The sequence below is a fragment of the Thamnophis elegans genome, chromosome 11, assembly GCF_009769535.1.
Source record: "Thamnophis elegans isolate rThaEle1 chromosome 11, rThaEle1.pri, whole genome shotgun sequence".
In the NCBI taxonomy this organism is placed as follows: domain Eukaryota; kingdom Metazoa; phylum Chordata; class Lepidosauria; order Squamata; family Colubridae; genus Thamnophis; species Thamnophis elegans.
This window is the reverse complement of record NC_045551.1, coordinates 23456446-23472630: the sequence shown is the minus strand read 5'-3', so window position 1 is coordinate 23472630 and position 16185 is coordinate 23456446. Positions and strand designations below refer to the sequence as shown.

Below are 16185 nucleotides of genomic sequence, written 5' to 3'. Positions count from 1 at the left end.
TGATTCATTAGAAGATCTACATGAAGCAACTTCAGAGGCGATCACCTGGGTAGCTGAATCGGACATCCAGTTATGAGGCCACCTGCGTAGAAGTTATAATTACATGGATTGTATATATGTTTACTTTTCTTCTGTCACGTTCTCATCATACACTAAAAAATAATAATGCTGTAAATGGTAAGTATTTGCAAGTAGGTGCCGGTTCCCAAAATAATAGCTCTCAGCTTTGTATTAGAATCTCCTCTGTGCTACCCAGATACAACCCTATGTAACATAATTAATATGCCACACAGGACTTATCAATACTGGCAGGTTGCTTTGTTTCCACCTCAGAGCAGCAGCCATTTTTCAACAGTAGGAACTGGTGACATTACCCTTAACTCATCCTCCTCCCAGTGTAAATGCAAACCACAGGTTTGTTTTCCAGATGCTGCCGTTTTAAGTATTGCTTTCCAGTTTATCTGCTGCATTTTAGTTTCTTCTAGTCCAGCTCTTATCCTTTCATTGGCTACTTTCCAGAGACAAAAAATACCCCAGCACTTCATTTTCCTCAATAAAGTCTGCTGCAGTGCATGTTCTTGCAAAAATTTCTCACTGATTTAAGTTATTGCAATGCTTGCCTGATTTCCAAAATATCCAGTCTGAAACCATGCGGGATTATTTTTTATAACCGCCACAGGTAATCCTCGATTTACTTAATTTATGGCCATTCAAAGTTACAACCGAACTGAAAAAAATGACTTATGACGGTTTTTCACATGTATGCCCATTGCAACATCCCTGATGATCATGCAATCAAAATTCAGATGCTTGGCAATTGGCTCTGATGGGTGCAGTGTCCTGGGGTCATGTGATCTCCTTTTGTAACATTATAACAAGCAAAGTCAATGAGGAAGCCACAGTTACTTAACTATGTTACTAACTTAACAACTGCCCGGATTCCCTTAATAACTTTGGCAGGACAATTGTGACACTTAACAGCTGTCTTGCTTAGCAACAAATTTTGGGCTCAGTTGTGGTTGTAAATCAAGACTACCTGTATTTCTTTTCCTTGATCTATCTAGCGTTCTGCTGGGACAAGTCTTCCAGTGTGATTCTTAAAGGTTAGCAGGACTGTCTAATTATAAGACATAGTAGCTTTAATACTCACCAGATTGCTATCAATGGCTGTCAAGACACCTTAGTCTACATAGAATTTTCTTAAATCAGGTTACAGTCAAGCCAGCACGAATACAGAACAAAATGGTTTATAATATAATAATATGATTCAGTAATGTACAGATCTTGTAGTTCCTTAAAATGGCAAGTCACATTTATGTTTTCTCTTATCTTCCAACATCATAAATTTTTAAATTAAGATTTAGCCTATATTTACTTACATTTATCAAACAAACTTTAACATTATTGCATCACATTCTGAGGGCCTATTTTTAAAACTACCATTTGATAAATATATACAGCATGTAATATATATGAAACAATTATGGAATGACCAAGTAATGAATTGAATTACAGTTGAAATGAGTATCTAGAGTTGTCATATACAAATCCACTCAGAAATATACTGTTTTACGTTTTATAAGTAGTTTTGTGTACATTAAAGCTTTAAAGATTTCTAAAATTAAAATGCATTCCTTTCCTCTTTTTCCTTGTTTATAGCAATAGCAATAGCAGTAGACTTATATACCGCTTCATAGGCCTTTCAGGCCTCTCTAAGCGGTTTACAGAGAGTCAGCATATTGCCCCCAACAATCTGGGTCCTCATTTTACCCACCTCGGAAGGATGGAAGGCTGAGTCAACCCTGAGCCGGTGAGATTTGAACCGCTGACCTGCTGATCTAGCAGTAGCCTGCAGTGCTGCATTTAACCACTGCGCCACCTTGGCTCTTTAGCTCTTTATATGTTGTAGAGATGAGTCTAAAAATAGAAACTGATTTGCCTCTGATTTAAGTACTATATGTAGCATTTCCTTTGATGGTCCATTTGCTTTTGGAAGCAAAATCTTGTGTTGCCTAGATTTCTTGGCGTAACACAAAATAATTATGTGTATATTTTCAAATTTTCATTTTACTTACGACAAAATATTCTGCAAATAAGAACATATATGTAAAATTATTTTTATCATGAAATGCACATTTGCTTTAAAATTAGATCATTCATAACAAATTATTATAGTATAAATATTAGTTTATAATCTCAGAACACCAAAGTTTTGGAATAGAGAGAGCACCAACAAAAATGACCCAAGATATTTTGATGCTTGAAGAAAGTATTTTCTAACTGATCAATGTGATAGAGTGGTACTTATCGTGACCCGTCAAAAGCGCGAACGTCATAAGCGCGCCGACAACACCGCGGCGCTAAAACCGCGATGTCAAAAGCGCGCCGACAACAGCGCGCCGACAACAGCGCGCCGACAGAAGCGCGATTTCATTTAAGGTAAGATTTACAGTTAGGTTTAGGGTTAGGGTTAGGGTTAGGGTTAGGTTTAGGGTTACGTTACAACGCACTTCTGTCGGCGCGCTTTAGGGCTAATTAGTCGCTCATTCGTCGCGCGGTTTTGTCACCACGCTTTAGACACCGCGGTTTAGTCAGGCGCGCTTTTGTTGTGCGCGCATTTGTGGTGGAACCGTACTTATTTATCTACTTGCTTGCTTTCAAACTGCTTGATTGGCAAGAACTAGAGGGAACTAGGGGGAAATTATGAGATCTCATTCTGCGGCACAATGCCATAAGCTTGATCCATCGGAGTGCCGACTATCTCTGGCCGAAAATTCCAGCTTCTTTAAAGTGCTGTGCCACTGCGCTCTCTACTTAGGCCCATAAAGAGATCCATGCTGTTGTGTATTGAAGAAAGTCCTCGCTGTTACGAATGACAGCTCGGAAGCAGCCAGGCGCGTCTTAGCCAATCAGACGCGCCTGTCAGTTGCCGAGCTGTCATCCGCGCGAGCTGTAACACGAGCCAGCTGCCTGCAGTATAAAAGGCAAGCCGTTTTAACAGTTAACTGTCTTGTTAGAGCAACCACCTTGCTGATTGCTACATTGTTTCAGCTGCTTCTGCTGCCGCCTAGCCGGCTTCAATTATTACATTGTTGCGAGTTTTGTTACACTCCTTCAGCTACTGAATAAAGGGTTACAGTGTTTTAAAGAACCTGCCTGGTTTTTTCAGTTATAATACATGCCTTCACTTTTCCTGGCCATTTTCAATGTTTTATTTCTAAAGGTCTAGTAGAAATAGTTTATCAGATGACATAGGAGAAAAAATGAAGTCTAAAATCATTTTGGAATTCAAGTACTTACCGTATATACTCGAGTATAGGCCGACCCGAATATAAGCCGAGGCACCTAATTTTACCACAAAAAACTGGAAAAGTTATTGACTCGAGTATAAGCCTAGGGTGGGAAATGCAGCAGCTACCGGTAAATTTCAAAAATAAAAATAGATACCAATAATGTTTTTGAATATTTATTTCAAAGAAAAACAGTAAACTAGCGGTGTATTCAATGAAATACTTCACTCACCTCATGATGCTGATGTCCCGCTGTGATGATGATGTCCCATGCAGCCGCGGGAGCAATGTCCCGCCTCCTATGACACACGGCACAGTGATTCCTATCATTGGATCACTGTACCAGAGGAGGTGGGACATCGCTATGTGGCTGCTTGCCATAACAAGGAGGAGGTGGGACATCGTTACAGAGCGGCAGGAGGGGGAGGAAGGGGAATCGTAAGACAGCCCTGCATTACATTAGAACGTGAGGAGGGGGGATGGTGCGGTGCGCGCTGCGCGGCAAACTGACACAGAGGGAGGGGAAACTCACAGGGGCACTGGGCCATTCACGAGTGTCACCCAGCGGCATGGCCCCGCCCCTTTTTCTCCTCCATTTCGGGCAAATTTTTCACTGACTCGAGTATAAGCCGAGGCGGCTTTTTTTAGCCCAAAAAGTGGGCTGAAAAACTAGGCTTATACTCGAGTATATACAGTAATTATTTTAATTCTTCTTTGAAATAAAAAAACAATTTAATACACCCTGCTAGTATCCAAAATGTTCAGCAAAGGCTGGACACCTTATCCCCATGATGCCGAAGGTGGCACGTGGAGCCATATTTGCTGGCACGCTAGCCATTAGCTCCAGCGCGCATGCGCTCGCTGGCCAGCTGATTTTCAGCCTTCCGGAGGGCCAGGGGAGGCCATTTCTGCCCTTCCCAGACTTTAGGAAAGCCTCCGGAGTCTGGGGAAGGCAAAAAAACAGCCCCAACAAGCCAACCAGAAGTTCGGGAACAAACTTCCAGTTGGCCCATTGGGGGCGTTTTTCATCCTCCCCAGGCTTTAGGAAAGCCTCTGGAGCCTGGGGAGGGGTCATGCATGCATGCGTGGGGGAGGGGGTTCGCGCACACATGCGTAGGTGGCCGGGGAGGATTGAATTGGTGTGGGCATGCGTGCGTTGGCACACCATAAGGAAAAGGTTAGCCATCACTGCCTTATCCCGTTGAGACAAACTTGATAACATTCTTTAATGCTATGCAGAATACCATTCTCTCCATGCTCCACAAATCTACGATTGTGCGCGTGCGTGTGGGTTATGTGTTAACATATATCTTTTCAAGACAGATGAATGTTAGCATTTAGCAGTTAGGATTGTAAAATAAAGTTTCAAGAAACAACAAACAATAGCGATTTGGTGATTTTACAAAGGACTGTGATCAGAAATCAGAAAGTTACACAATTTCCATATTGAAAGAAATATCCATTGGCTCATAATGTCTGTATTATGAAATTGTTGTTAAAGCCACAGACTTTAACAACAAAGGCTGAAAAATTGGCAATGCTTGATGGGTGTTATGCTTGTTTCAACTGTCATTGGTTCTTGAATACATCATCTTATGACACCAGAGCAGCTGTTTGTGGAACTGATGTTGTATGTCTTCATCTTTATTATTATTGCTAGTGCATCTGTCCCATAAACCATTCAAAATGTGAAAGCTAATGGAAAAACAAGGTCATATTCAGTCCTTAAGAACTGGAATCTTTTAATTGCAGTCTTGCCACACATCATGTTTGCATTTTAAAAGATGTACTTCTTTTAAAAAAATACACGTATTGCCACAACTGAGAACATACTTCTGCTGTTATCTAAGCCTTGTATCAATTTCTTATTCCTGTCTAAAAATATGTTTGGGCTGATTTTCAGTCAGAAATTCTATTGAGTGGTGTTCCACTTACTGTTACAATATTTTTCAGTGTATAACTGGACATAGCATTAATTTTACTCTGGAAAAAAGTTTTTAGGGGAAATGTAAATTATTATTTTTTAATGTGCTCTAAATTAACTGTGCATACATTTGCACAAGTGAACTTAATCTAGAATGAATGTATCCCCTGGGTATAAGACAGGAAGCTGGAAACAAAATAAACAAGATATCTGAAGTAAACTTGGTAAATTTCTAATGTCAGAGGATAGTGGGAAGCAATCTTTGACCTCAGCCAGTAAACATGCAGACATTAGTATAAGATAAAGTATGGTCAGGGTTAGAAATTTCAACTCTGGTCAGAGTACGTGTATTCTAGCTGCTAGGCACATTATATCTAATATAAAACAGTTCCTTAAATTTAGAATGATGACTTTTTTATACTAAAAAATCTACCATTATGTTTATAATACAACTGTGGTCTTTTTCTTTTATTAATACATGCTTGCTTTCAATTTCTTGTTTTTACCACCCTGATATCTGGTGGCTTAATATTATACTAATGGAATAATAATGTGATGGGATCCTTGCAGTAAATATTTTACATTCAGAGATATGAGCTTTCTCTATACTTCTTGTTACTGGAGCAACAAAAAGGTAAATTACAAGGCTAAAAAAAATAGCTGAGCTTTGGACTAGTGAGATACAAGACACATTGGAGGTGCATGAGTAGATTGCAATGAAGTTTCTTTTTAATTTTTGTTTTTTCAAATGATCTCAGGGGAAATATATGGCCCCTGACTTAAGGATTGTCTGAGGAATGCATGAACAGCGGAATACTTCCTGATGTGAACTGGGAGCTTCATAAATCACTGATACTCACTCTAATCCGAGTTAGAATTACTATATCAGAAACAACCACAAACTGTACTATGAGAAGAAATATGAAGTTCTTATCTAGTTAGCTTGTTGTTGATAGACCATTAATAGTAGAACAGATATTAAAAATAAATTAGGGTTCAAGCGAATGAATACTCATTTTCTCTATAAGAAAAATGCAACATGCTTCAAATAATAATCTCTATACATTAATTAAACATCTCTATTTAATGCATACTGGATGTATTTTAAAGATTAAAGGCTCATCGACCCATCAACTTAGATTCAATTCTAGTGACTACGTGGACATGCCATATAATTTTTTAGCAACAGTACAAAAGTTATTTACGATTGCTTTCTTATGGATATGTATGTGAATATACATCAATATATGGGGAAATTGAAATAATCTGGGTAGATTAGCAGAAGTGGTGTGAGACAATTTGGGAGGTTATAGTATAGGAGTAGGGCAACTTGGCCCTTGAATTTAAATGCAACCTTTCCCCAAGCTTTTCAGTATCTGTATGTCCCTGTGAATGGCCTTGTTTTCATGTTCTCCGCACTCCAAAATACTTGTTCCCAAAACAGATGCTCAGAATCCATGCCCAAACCAAACACAGTGCATTTTGTATTTTGTTGAACACCTTTTGCATCAATTACAGTCCCGAGTCCTTTGGGATATGACATAACAAGCTTTGCACACCTGGATAAGGGGATTTCCTGCCATTCTTCCTTGCAAATCCTCTCAAGATCAGTCAGGTTGGATGGCAACCATAGGTGGACAGCCATTTTCAAGTCCCTCCAGAGATATTCAATAGGGATCAAGTCAGCGTTCTGGCTGGGCCACTTTAGGATATTCACAGTTGTCCCTAAGCCACTCCAGTGTTGTCCTGGCTGTGTGCTTAGGATCATTATCATGTTGGAAAGTGAACCTTTGGCCCAGCCTCAGGTCCTGAGTGTTGTGGAACAGGTTTTCATTGAGGATATCCCTGTACTTTGCTCCGTTCAGCTTTCCCTCAACCCTGACCAGTCTCCCAGTCCCTGCTGCTGAAAAACAGACCCACAGCATGATGCTGCCACCACCATGCTTCACTGTTGAATATTGGGCAGGTGATGAGTGGTGCCTGGTTACCTTCAGACATAACATTTAGAATTGTGGCCAAACAGTTCAATCTTGGTTTCATCAGACCAGAGAATCTTGTTCCTCACAGTCCTTCAGTCCTTTCATATGTTTTGCATCAAGAGGCTTCCATCTAGCCACTCTGCCATAAAGCCCAGATTGGTAGAGGACTGCAGTAATGGTTGTCCTTCTGTAACTGTCCCATCTCCTTACAGGATTTTTGGAGCTCAGTCAAGTCACCTCTCCTACAAAGATCCTTCTCCCCCAATTGTTCAGTTTGACCACGTGACCAGTTCTTAGAAAAGTCCTGGTTGTGTCAAATCTCTTCCATTCAAGAATTATGGAGGCCACTGTGCTCTTAGGAACCTTCAGTGCAGTCAAAATTTTATTGAGGCCTTCCCCAGATCTTTGCCTTGCAATAATCCTGTCTCTTGAGTTCTGCAGGCAGTTCCTTTGACCTCATGGCTTTTGCTCTGCTACAGTATACATTGTCAGTTGTGAGGCCTTCTACAGAGAAGTGCCTTTCTAAATCATGTCCAATACATTTAATTTACCATAGGTCAACTCCTGAGGACTTCTGATGAAAACATGACCAGCAGCTGACACACCCAGAGAATTTCATCTCTCTGGACTGTTGTTTTTCCAACTCAACAACAAAAGAAGCAGGCTTCCTTTTGTCTGCTTGACTTTCCAAGATTAAGGAAAGTCCCAGAATCATCACTCAAGATCCTCCTAACAGCAACAGCCTGCAAGCAGTTTTAGAAGCTGAGCTTCCAAGATAACTGGTGAGCTGAAGCTGGGAGGTGGGGTTGAAACTACATCATTGTTGGATAAAACAGCCATTTTGGAATTTATTTTTCAAATGAACAAGAAACCATGTCCTTAAATTCTTAAACAATTTATGAGACCTTACAAGCTAAAGACGCTCTCTTTAGTTACAGCTTTTAGTTACCACCCCCTTTTGAAGCTTTGAATGCAATTTTTGAGACTTCTTCTTTACTATAAAACAAGATGCAGCCAAAATAAGGAAGCATGGAATATTCTTTTGTTTGAAATATAAGGATAAAAGTTGTGGCTTTAATCTACTACTTTAAAAATAATTAGTTGCTCTGTATTGTTTTGTTGTGGGTGGTTGAAATCTGCCAATTTTTAAGGACTCGGATTGGCTGGAAACAGAGAAAAATAATTAAATAAATAACAGTCTCTGACCACTAGAGCTATGAGGATTCCTAATTCTGAGCTGGTATCAGTTATTAAAGAGAGTCTTGACCATTGGAGAAGATTTGTAGTTTTGTGAATCAGCCAAAATATATTAATATTTTAATACTACCTATGATATTAAAATAGAATAAGAGACACAACTAGATGTAGAAAATTATCAACCTTCTGTGTCAACTTTACTTTAGCTTTAGCTCCTCCAGCGGGGAGAACTCAGTGTGGGAGCCCGGAGACTTGCTCCTTGTGTCCAATCTTGCTGCAACATCAGCTGGAAGGTCTGAATACACTGTATATGATTGTGTCCAAGAGTCATCTTTTGGTTCAGAAATCGGCTAGCCAAGGTGCCAATACATCATTCCGTTTATCAAAATAAATATATTTAGAATTTTACTATACTTTAGTTTAAGGAGATGAAAGTATTATTTTCTATTCTGGCGTAATCCACCATGTTTATCATCCAGAAGCACTTGCAAATTATGACAGATGATACTACTGAAAAACACTACAAACAACTTTCATCAAGTATGGACAATTCAGAACTAAATTGGCTACACCATAAATTTCAGCAGTAATCTGTCAGTGCAAATGCAGGCAAAACTGGATATTTGAACTCTACAAATCTGGAGACAATTCAAAATGACACACCAAGCCAGGATTTGTTTAGCCATGATTTACTGAATAAAGTACTATAGGCTGGATTCCCAAACATTCTAAATCACTTTAAACAACAGTGACTGGGTATTTACACCATGCTAAGTCAAAACCAAAATGCATTGCTGCGGCTTTGCAAATTATGAAAACCTATCCTTTGAATTGTTTTCTATTGCCTGAGCCATGTTCAAGCATCAAGAAGGAATATGTAGAGTTGATAAGTCACAGAGATGGCAATGGGAAAGACCATGGACCAAAATACACATTCAATCTTGACTCAAACACTGGTTCAAAATACATTAAAATTAATAAATATAAGAAACTTTGCATATAAATAACTAATGAAGCCCACAATATGAGAACCTTTCTGATCATTTTGAATTATTCACTCACAAAATTCCAGCAGTACACCATTTTAGACATAGATGTAGAAGATAGAAAGCCTTCCTAACATGCTAAGTGTTAGAAGAGACGTGATGTTTCTATATGCATGCAGTTATGGCTTTTGCTCAGATTTAGTACCAGGTTTATCAACCGGAATTAAACTAAGGCACATAGACATCCTGTTGAAAGACAGAAGGAATTACCAATTTCATCAGTGCTGATAACTTTGAATGCAAAAGGAAGATGATGATTTTAAGACAATTTTTAAAACAATCACAATTTGAAATCCTTATGTTGACTTGTCTGGTCTTATTCTTGGGATAACACAAGAGCATCTCTGAAAAATCTATATTGGGCAGATAATATTTAAGTAAGACAGTACAATTTGAAAAAAGTTCCTAGAATTTATTCATGTGTATCCACACTTGTTTGCAATGATGTGGCAGCAAATAAAGAGAGTAACAATGCATATATTGTAAGACATATAATAACTGTGAAATATATAAAAAAAGTTAATGATATAAATAAAAAGCACTATGCCTTAAGTAAAATTGCTTAAATTGCTTAAACCTATTACATGTAATTAAAAATTAATTGAAAATTAAACTGCACCAATACAAAAATTGATAAGATTGTCAAAGATATAGTAAATAAAATGCTTCCACTTTGAGAAAAATATACTATATTGCATTCAAACGAATACAAAATATAAATATCTTCATTTTTCCACAAAAGTTTACAATTACTGGTAGCTATTTATTTTGCTTGCTAAAGAATGTGCTGATAAATATTTGTATTATTTACAATAATATTTGTTAATTTGTTAATAATAATTGTTATTATTGATAACAATTATACAAAATAAGCTTTGACTTGGTTACAGGTGATAAATGTATTGAATAATATCTGCAATCATGGGAAATAATTTTTTTCATATTATTGCCAAAATGTACAACTGCTCAGCATTGAGATTGTGCTACTATAATATATAACATGCAAAACAGAAAAGCATGTGAGTAATCAAGTTCATCAAATGCTTAAGAATTTGCAAGTCCTTTCTTATTAGAAAAGATGATATAGACCCCCAAGTGGCCTCAATGGCTATCAGAGTTAATGACTGACCTTCAGTGTACTAATAACCAGATTATGAATAGAATATAAATCCTTCTATTCCCCACCATTCAGTAAGACTAGAAGAAGCTTCTTGGTTGAGAAGCAAAATGTCTTCAAGGAAAAAACAAAGAAAATCCAGTTGCCTTTTGAAAAGCACTTTTGGGAGAAGAATGATATTATTCTAAATCTGCCCATCAATATTTAGATATGCTTCTTTTAAAAATTTGCTAAGATTATTTCAAATAGTGTAGCCACTAAAATGATCATCTTGATTTCACAAGGTCAAAAAAATATTCACAGGAAAACAACTATATTGCTTCTGAGAACTTGAGATTTTTTTTCTTTGGAAAAATAAGAGACAGCTGTTATTCATTTTCAATAGTTTCAGTGCTCCAGTAATCTATTTGGTTAGCCTGACCTACAGTTTTGTGAAATAAATATTTTCCATTGTCATTCTTGAATAGAAGTTAGGCTTTTAGGCCATCTAGTGGGACATTTTAAAAATGCATGTTATTATCTTCGGCTTAAGCTCAACCCATAATGATTATGTGGAGAAATCTGTATTTTCTTGATACTAATATTGAAGTATTTTGCCACTGCCAGTTTCTGATGGTTTTTTCCCCCCAACTCCACAATGAGGATTGTTTATCTATGTATTGCTTGATTGGATTTCAATTTTATAGCAATCAAGACAAAACTGACGCAATAAGTAAAGAAAAGAAAATAATTCTGATTGTAAAATTAATCCTTCAATTTTATAACAATCAAGAAAAAACTGACTGCAATAACTAAAGAAAAGAAAATAATTCTGATTGTAAAATTAATCCTTCATAATTTCAGATTTCTTTACAATGTGGTAGCAACTCTGAAAACTGATGTAATGGCGATGTTTTAAAATTTGTAAAAATATATTGTTGAATTTATGCCAACTCTTTATACAAATGTTCAACATGACTTATTTTTTAAAAGTCAATAAAACATACTAAAATTGACAAAATAAAATTAAAAATCATAATTAAAATAGTTCATTAATAATATGTTTCAATAACTTCTAATACTACTGTTACAGGCTAATCTGGAAGAAATATATAATTATGCTGAAGATATTCAATTTTCTTTGGCCTTACTACTAGCTTGACCAAAACAACCAAAAGCCTTCCTCATCCTTTTTCTTTCTTTCCTTTCCTTTCTTTTCTTTCCACCTACTCATTCAGAGCAATTCTAGATTTACAAATAAAAACACAATATTTTTTAAAAAAAACAAAAAAAACAATTAAAATAAAAAACAATAATCCATCCCACACAGGGGTGGGTTGCTGCTGGCATTACTGCTGGTTCGGTGCATGCACAATTTTCTGTACAGTCTCACTTTGCTCATATGCGTGACACATGCTCCACACGTGTGCACAGTTGACCATAAATAGGTCTGCACATGTGCAGTTAAAAATGAAATAAAATTAAATTTAAATTGTTCTGCGCATGTGCAGAACTGAAAAACAAGAGGGCGGAGCCTATGGTGCCGCACAGGGAACCACTTCAGGAGCATGGCAGGCCTTGGTCGCTGCCGCTTCCAGCGACCCAGGTCATCAAACTACTACCAGTTCAGCAAAACCTGTAGTACCCACCACTGATCCCATGCCAGATGGAAAAAGTTTAGCTTTGTTTTTGCAATCTTCTCCTTCTCAGGCTGAATGATGATTGATTTCCAGTACAGGTAGTCCTCAATTTATGACCACAATTGAGCTCAAAACCTATATTGTGAGAAATTTGTTAAGTGAGTTTTGCCCAATTTTACAATTTTTCTTGTCACATTTGTTAACTGAATCACTGCAGTTGTTAAATTAATCAATGGTAAAGTAAATCTGATTTCCCCATTGACTTTGCTGGTGAGGTTGCCAAAGAGGATCACATGACCATGGGCCACTGCAACTGTCACAAATGTGAGTATGGGGATGCTGAAATGGTCATAAGTATGAAAAATGGTCTTGTCACTTTTTTCAATTCCATAACTTTGAATGGTCATTAAATGAACCGTTGTAAGTTAAGGACTACCTCTATAATCTGTTTTAATACTCATAACTGCCTATGCAAGGTTAAACAGGTTTTTTTTAAAAATGAGAATCCTTTCTGTTACTTGTAAATTTTCAGGACAGCCCCAGCCATAGACCCTTTTCTTCTTCAGTCATTCAGGTTGCTTCCAAATTTTCATAACTCAAAAGACATTACTTAGCCAGGAAGTCTGATAGCAACTACTTCTATAAGTCCTTGTAAACTCATGTGTCATCAGTACCTAGTCTTCTCTTCTGTCCTCTTTTTCAATTGCCTTCAATTTTTCCAAATAATTTTTCAATGGTGTTTAATTTTTCCATTGCTTTGTTCCTTTACATTGTGTGTCCAAACTATTTAAGCTTTTATTAATGCTTGCAGTGAGCAACTAATTTACTGTATTGAATTATTTGTTTTTCTTGTGAGTCAAGATATTCTCAATAATTTTATTCAGCACAATTCAAAAGGATCATTTTCCCATTGTTCAGCTAATTTGAACATTGTTTCCAAAGCAGAAATGTTAAAATTGAATAAACATTAGCCGTCTTGGGACCAAAGAAGTCAAATGGACTGGAATGGGTCACTTTACATCAAAAGAACATCAGATATTTTATGGCAGACAAGAAAATTGTATAAGATGTGGAGTCATTCTGATTATTAATTAATGTCAAAGTCAACACTTGGATTTATCCCCAACAATGTTCTGATTTCTTTAATCTGCTTCCCTATTGCCATGATGGCGAACCCATGGCACACGTGCCTGAAGTGGCAGCAGAGCCATGTCACCTGGCAAGAGCGGCATTCCTCTTCCTGGTTTCTGGCTCGCATGTGCGCAAAATGATCAGCTGGCCTTTGTGCGTGCAACAGTGCCAGAAACTGGAAAGTCTGGTCTTCCATTTTCCTGTATGAGCATGCATGCTAGCCAGCTGATTGTCGTCCATGCATGCACGCCAGTAACTGGAAGAATAGCTGCCTAGCGCGCATGCGTGCGCCAAAAGTAAGTTTTTGGGTGCGTAAAAATTGCACCCTGGGCAGCTCCTCTTCTGGGCCTGATGAGCACACGAAGTTCGTGCACGCTCCCTTTTTGGCACTCGTTGCTGAATAGGTTCACCATCACTGCCATCCAATGAATCTGATCATAACTCATTTTTTCCAAGATGAATGGACTCTTAAAATTTACAGAGCTGGACTATTAAATAAATTTTATATTATCCATTATCAGAGCCGTGGTGGCACAATGGTTAAAATGCAGCACTGCAGGCTACTTCTGCTGACTGCCAGCAGTTCAATTCTCACTCAAGGTTGAATCAGCTTCCATCCTTCCCAGGTCAGTGAAATGAAGACTCGGATTGTTGGGGTCAATATGCCAACTTTGTAAACCGCTTAGAGAGGCTATAAAGCACTGTAAAGCAGTATATAAGTCTAAGTGTTATTGCTATCAACATAATAAAACCAAGGATTTTAGATTAGTAGCTTTGATTTGCATTTTTTAAAATTTTTATCTGCTTTATTGATTTTGCTACATTCTAAATCATCCACTAACTCATCCAAAGAATTCAGGTAACTTGACTAAAAATATTAGCAGAGTAGCATTAACAGCTACTGAGGTTGACGATTAAGACACTGTTTTGCAAGTGTTCTTTATTATATTCACATCTCAGTTTCAGTATGAGGAATAAACAGGGTAAACTAGAAATTCAAGTACATGAGGGCAGATATGATATTGTTGCCATTACCAAAACTTGGTGGGATCCAACCAATATTTTTTTTGTAAAATATAGTTTAGGAATGCAAGTCAAAATAAGCAAGAAAATAGTAAGAGAACATCTACGACTCTAGATGAGTTCAAATCACCAGACCAAATGCTCAAAGTTCTGAAGGAACTGACAGATGTGATCTCAGAAACATTTGACCATTTCTTTCAAAGATCCTGGAGCACCAAAAAACTACCAGATGACTAGAAAAGTGCTGATGCGGTTTCAATCTTTAAAAAGGGGGGAGGGGGAATGGATCCAATAAACTACAGACTTATCAACCTGGCATCAATACCAGGGAAGATTCTGGAAAAAGATAAGCAACAAAACTGAATACCTAGAGCAAATAAAGTCATAACCAGAAGCCAACAAGGGTTTGTCAAAAACAGATCATGCCAGACAAATCTTATTGCATTCTTTGACAATGTGACAAAATTAGCGGAGCAGTGAAATGCTGTGGATATAATTTACTTTGACTTCAGTAAGGCATTTGATAAAGACCACAACTTACTACTTGATTAGATAGAAAAATGTGGGTTAGATAGCATCACCCACAGATGGATTTGTAACTGGCTGACCAACCACACCCAATAGTTCTTAATGGAACTGCATTTACATGGAGGGAAGCATTCAGTGTGGTAACTCAAAGCTCTGCCTTAGGCAAAAATTTTCAAAATCTTCGTAAGATTTAGACAAGGGAAATAGAAGGCGAACTTATGAAATTTGCACATGACACCAAACGAGCCAACACTCTAGAAGATAGGCTCAAGATGTGGAAAGATCTTGACAGACTTGAACACTGGACCCTATCTAACAAAATGAAATTCGATGAGAAAAGTAAGGTTCTACAAAAAAAAAAAACAAATGCACAGGCATAGAACTAACTGTCTTGATTTAGCTAGAATCCAGGTGGACAATCATTTAAATAGGAGCCAGCAGCTACCGCTGCCAAAAAGCCAATGCAGTCCTAGGCTGCATTAACAGGATGAATCAAGATCACATAATATGCTATATTATGATTCCTTGGTAAGACCATACTTGAAACAATGCACAGTTTTGGTTACACTATAAAAAGATGTTGAAACTCTGGAAAGAGTAAAGAGAAGAGCAACAAAAATGATTAGAGGATTGAAGGATAAAACATAAGAACAGTTGCCGGAATTGGGTATGTCTAGTCTAGTCAAAAGAAGCACTAGGGGTGACATGATAGCAGTGTTCCAATATTTGAGGGGTTGCCACAAAGAAGAGGGGTGGGTGCCAATTTATTCTCCAAAGCACCAGAAGGCAGAAGAAACAATGAATGGAAACTAGTCAAGGAGAGAAGCAACCTAGAACGAAGGAGAAATTTTCTGACAGGGAGAACAATTAACCAGTGGAACGACTTGCCTCAGAAGTTGTGGGTGCTCCAACACCGGAAGTGTTTAAGAAGCGATTGGGCAACCATTTGTCTGAAATAATATAGGGTCTCCTGCCTGAGCATGGGGTTGGATTGGAAGACCTCCAAGGTCCTATCCGACTGTTATTCTGTTATTCAGCCGAGGATCTCAAATGGAGACGGCACTGGCTCTTTTCCTTTATTTCAAGAGCGGTGACATCCCTACTTCGTACACACACAGCTTCAACATTGGATTTAGACTAAGATTGTGCTTTCACGCACGCTTCCGAGGAAACAGGCGGCCTTCCCACGGTCCAAGGTAAGCACGCTGGGACGGCCGATTCTCCGGACAAAGGCATTCGCCCAACGCCGCGCGCAAAGATAAAAACAGCCCGTTTTCTCTCGGCTCGCGTGGGCCTGCGTCCCGAGGACGCCTTCCTCGCGGTGTATGAGC

The 16185-nt window shown here is 38.0% G+C and overlaps 1 protein-coding gene across 3 annotated transcripts in view; it reads left to right on the top strand.

Moving 5' to 3' along the window:
* The first annotated feature begins 15823 nt into the window (after window positions 1-15823).
* The window catches only part of MSL3 (MSL complex subunit 3), a 27888-nt gene continuing 27526 nt past the window's right edge, over window positions 15824-16185 (top strand). The window contains exon 1 of one of the 3 annotated variants that reach the window (XM_032226535.1): window positions 15824-16050. The gene's annotated coding sequence lies outside the window, so the exon portion shown is untranslated. The other 2 variants (XR_004256166.1, XM_032226534.1) reach the window with 2 other exon arrangements.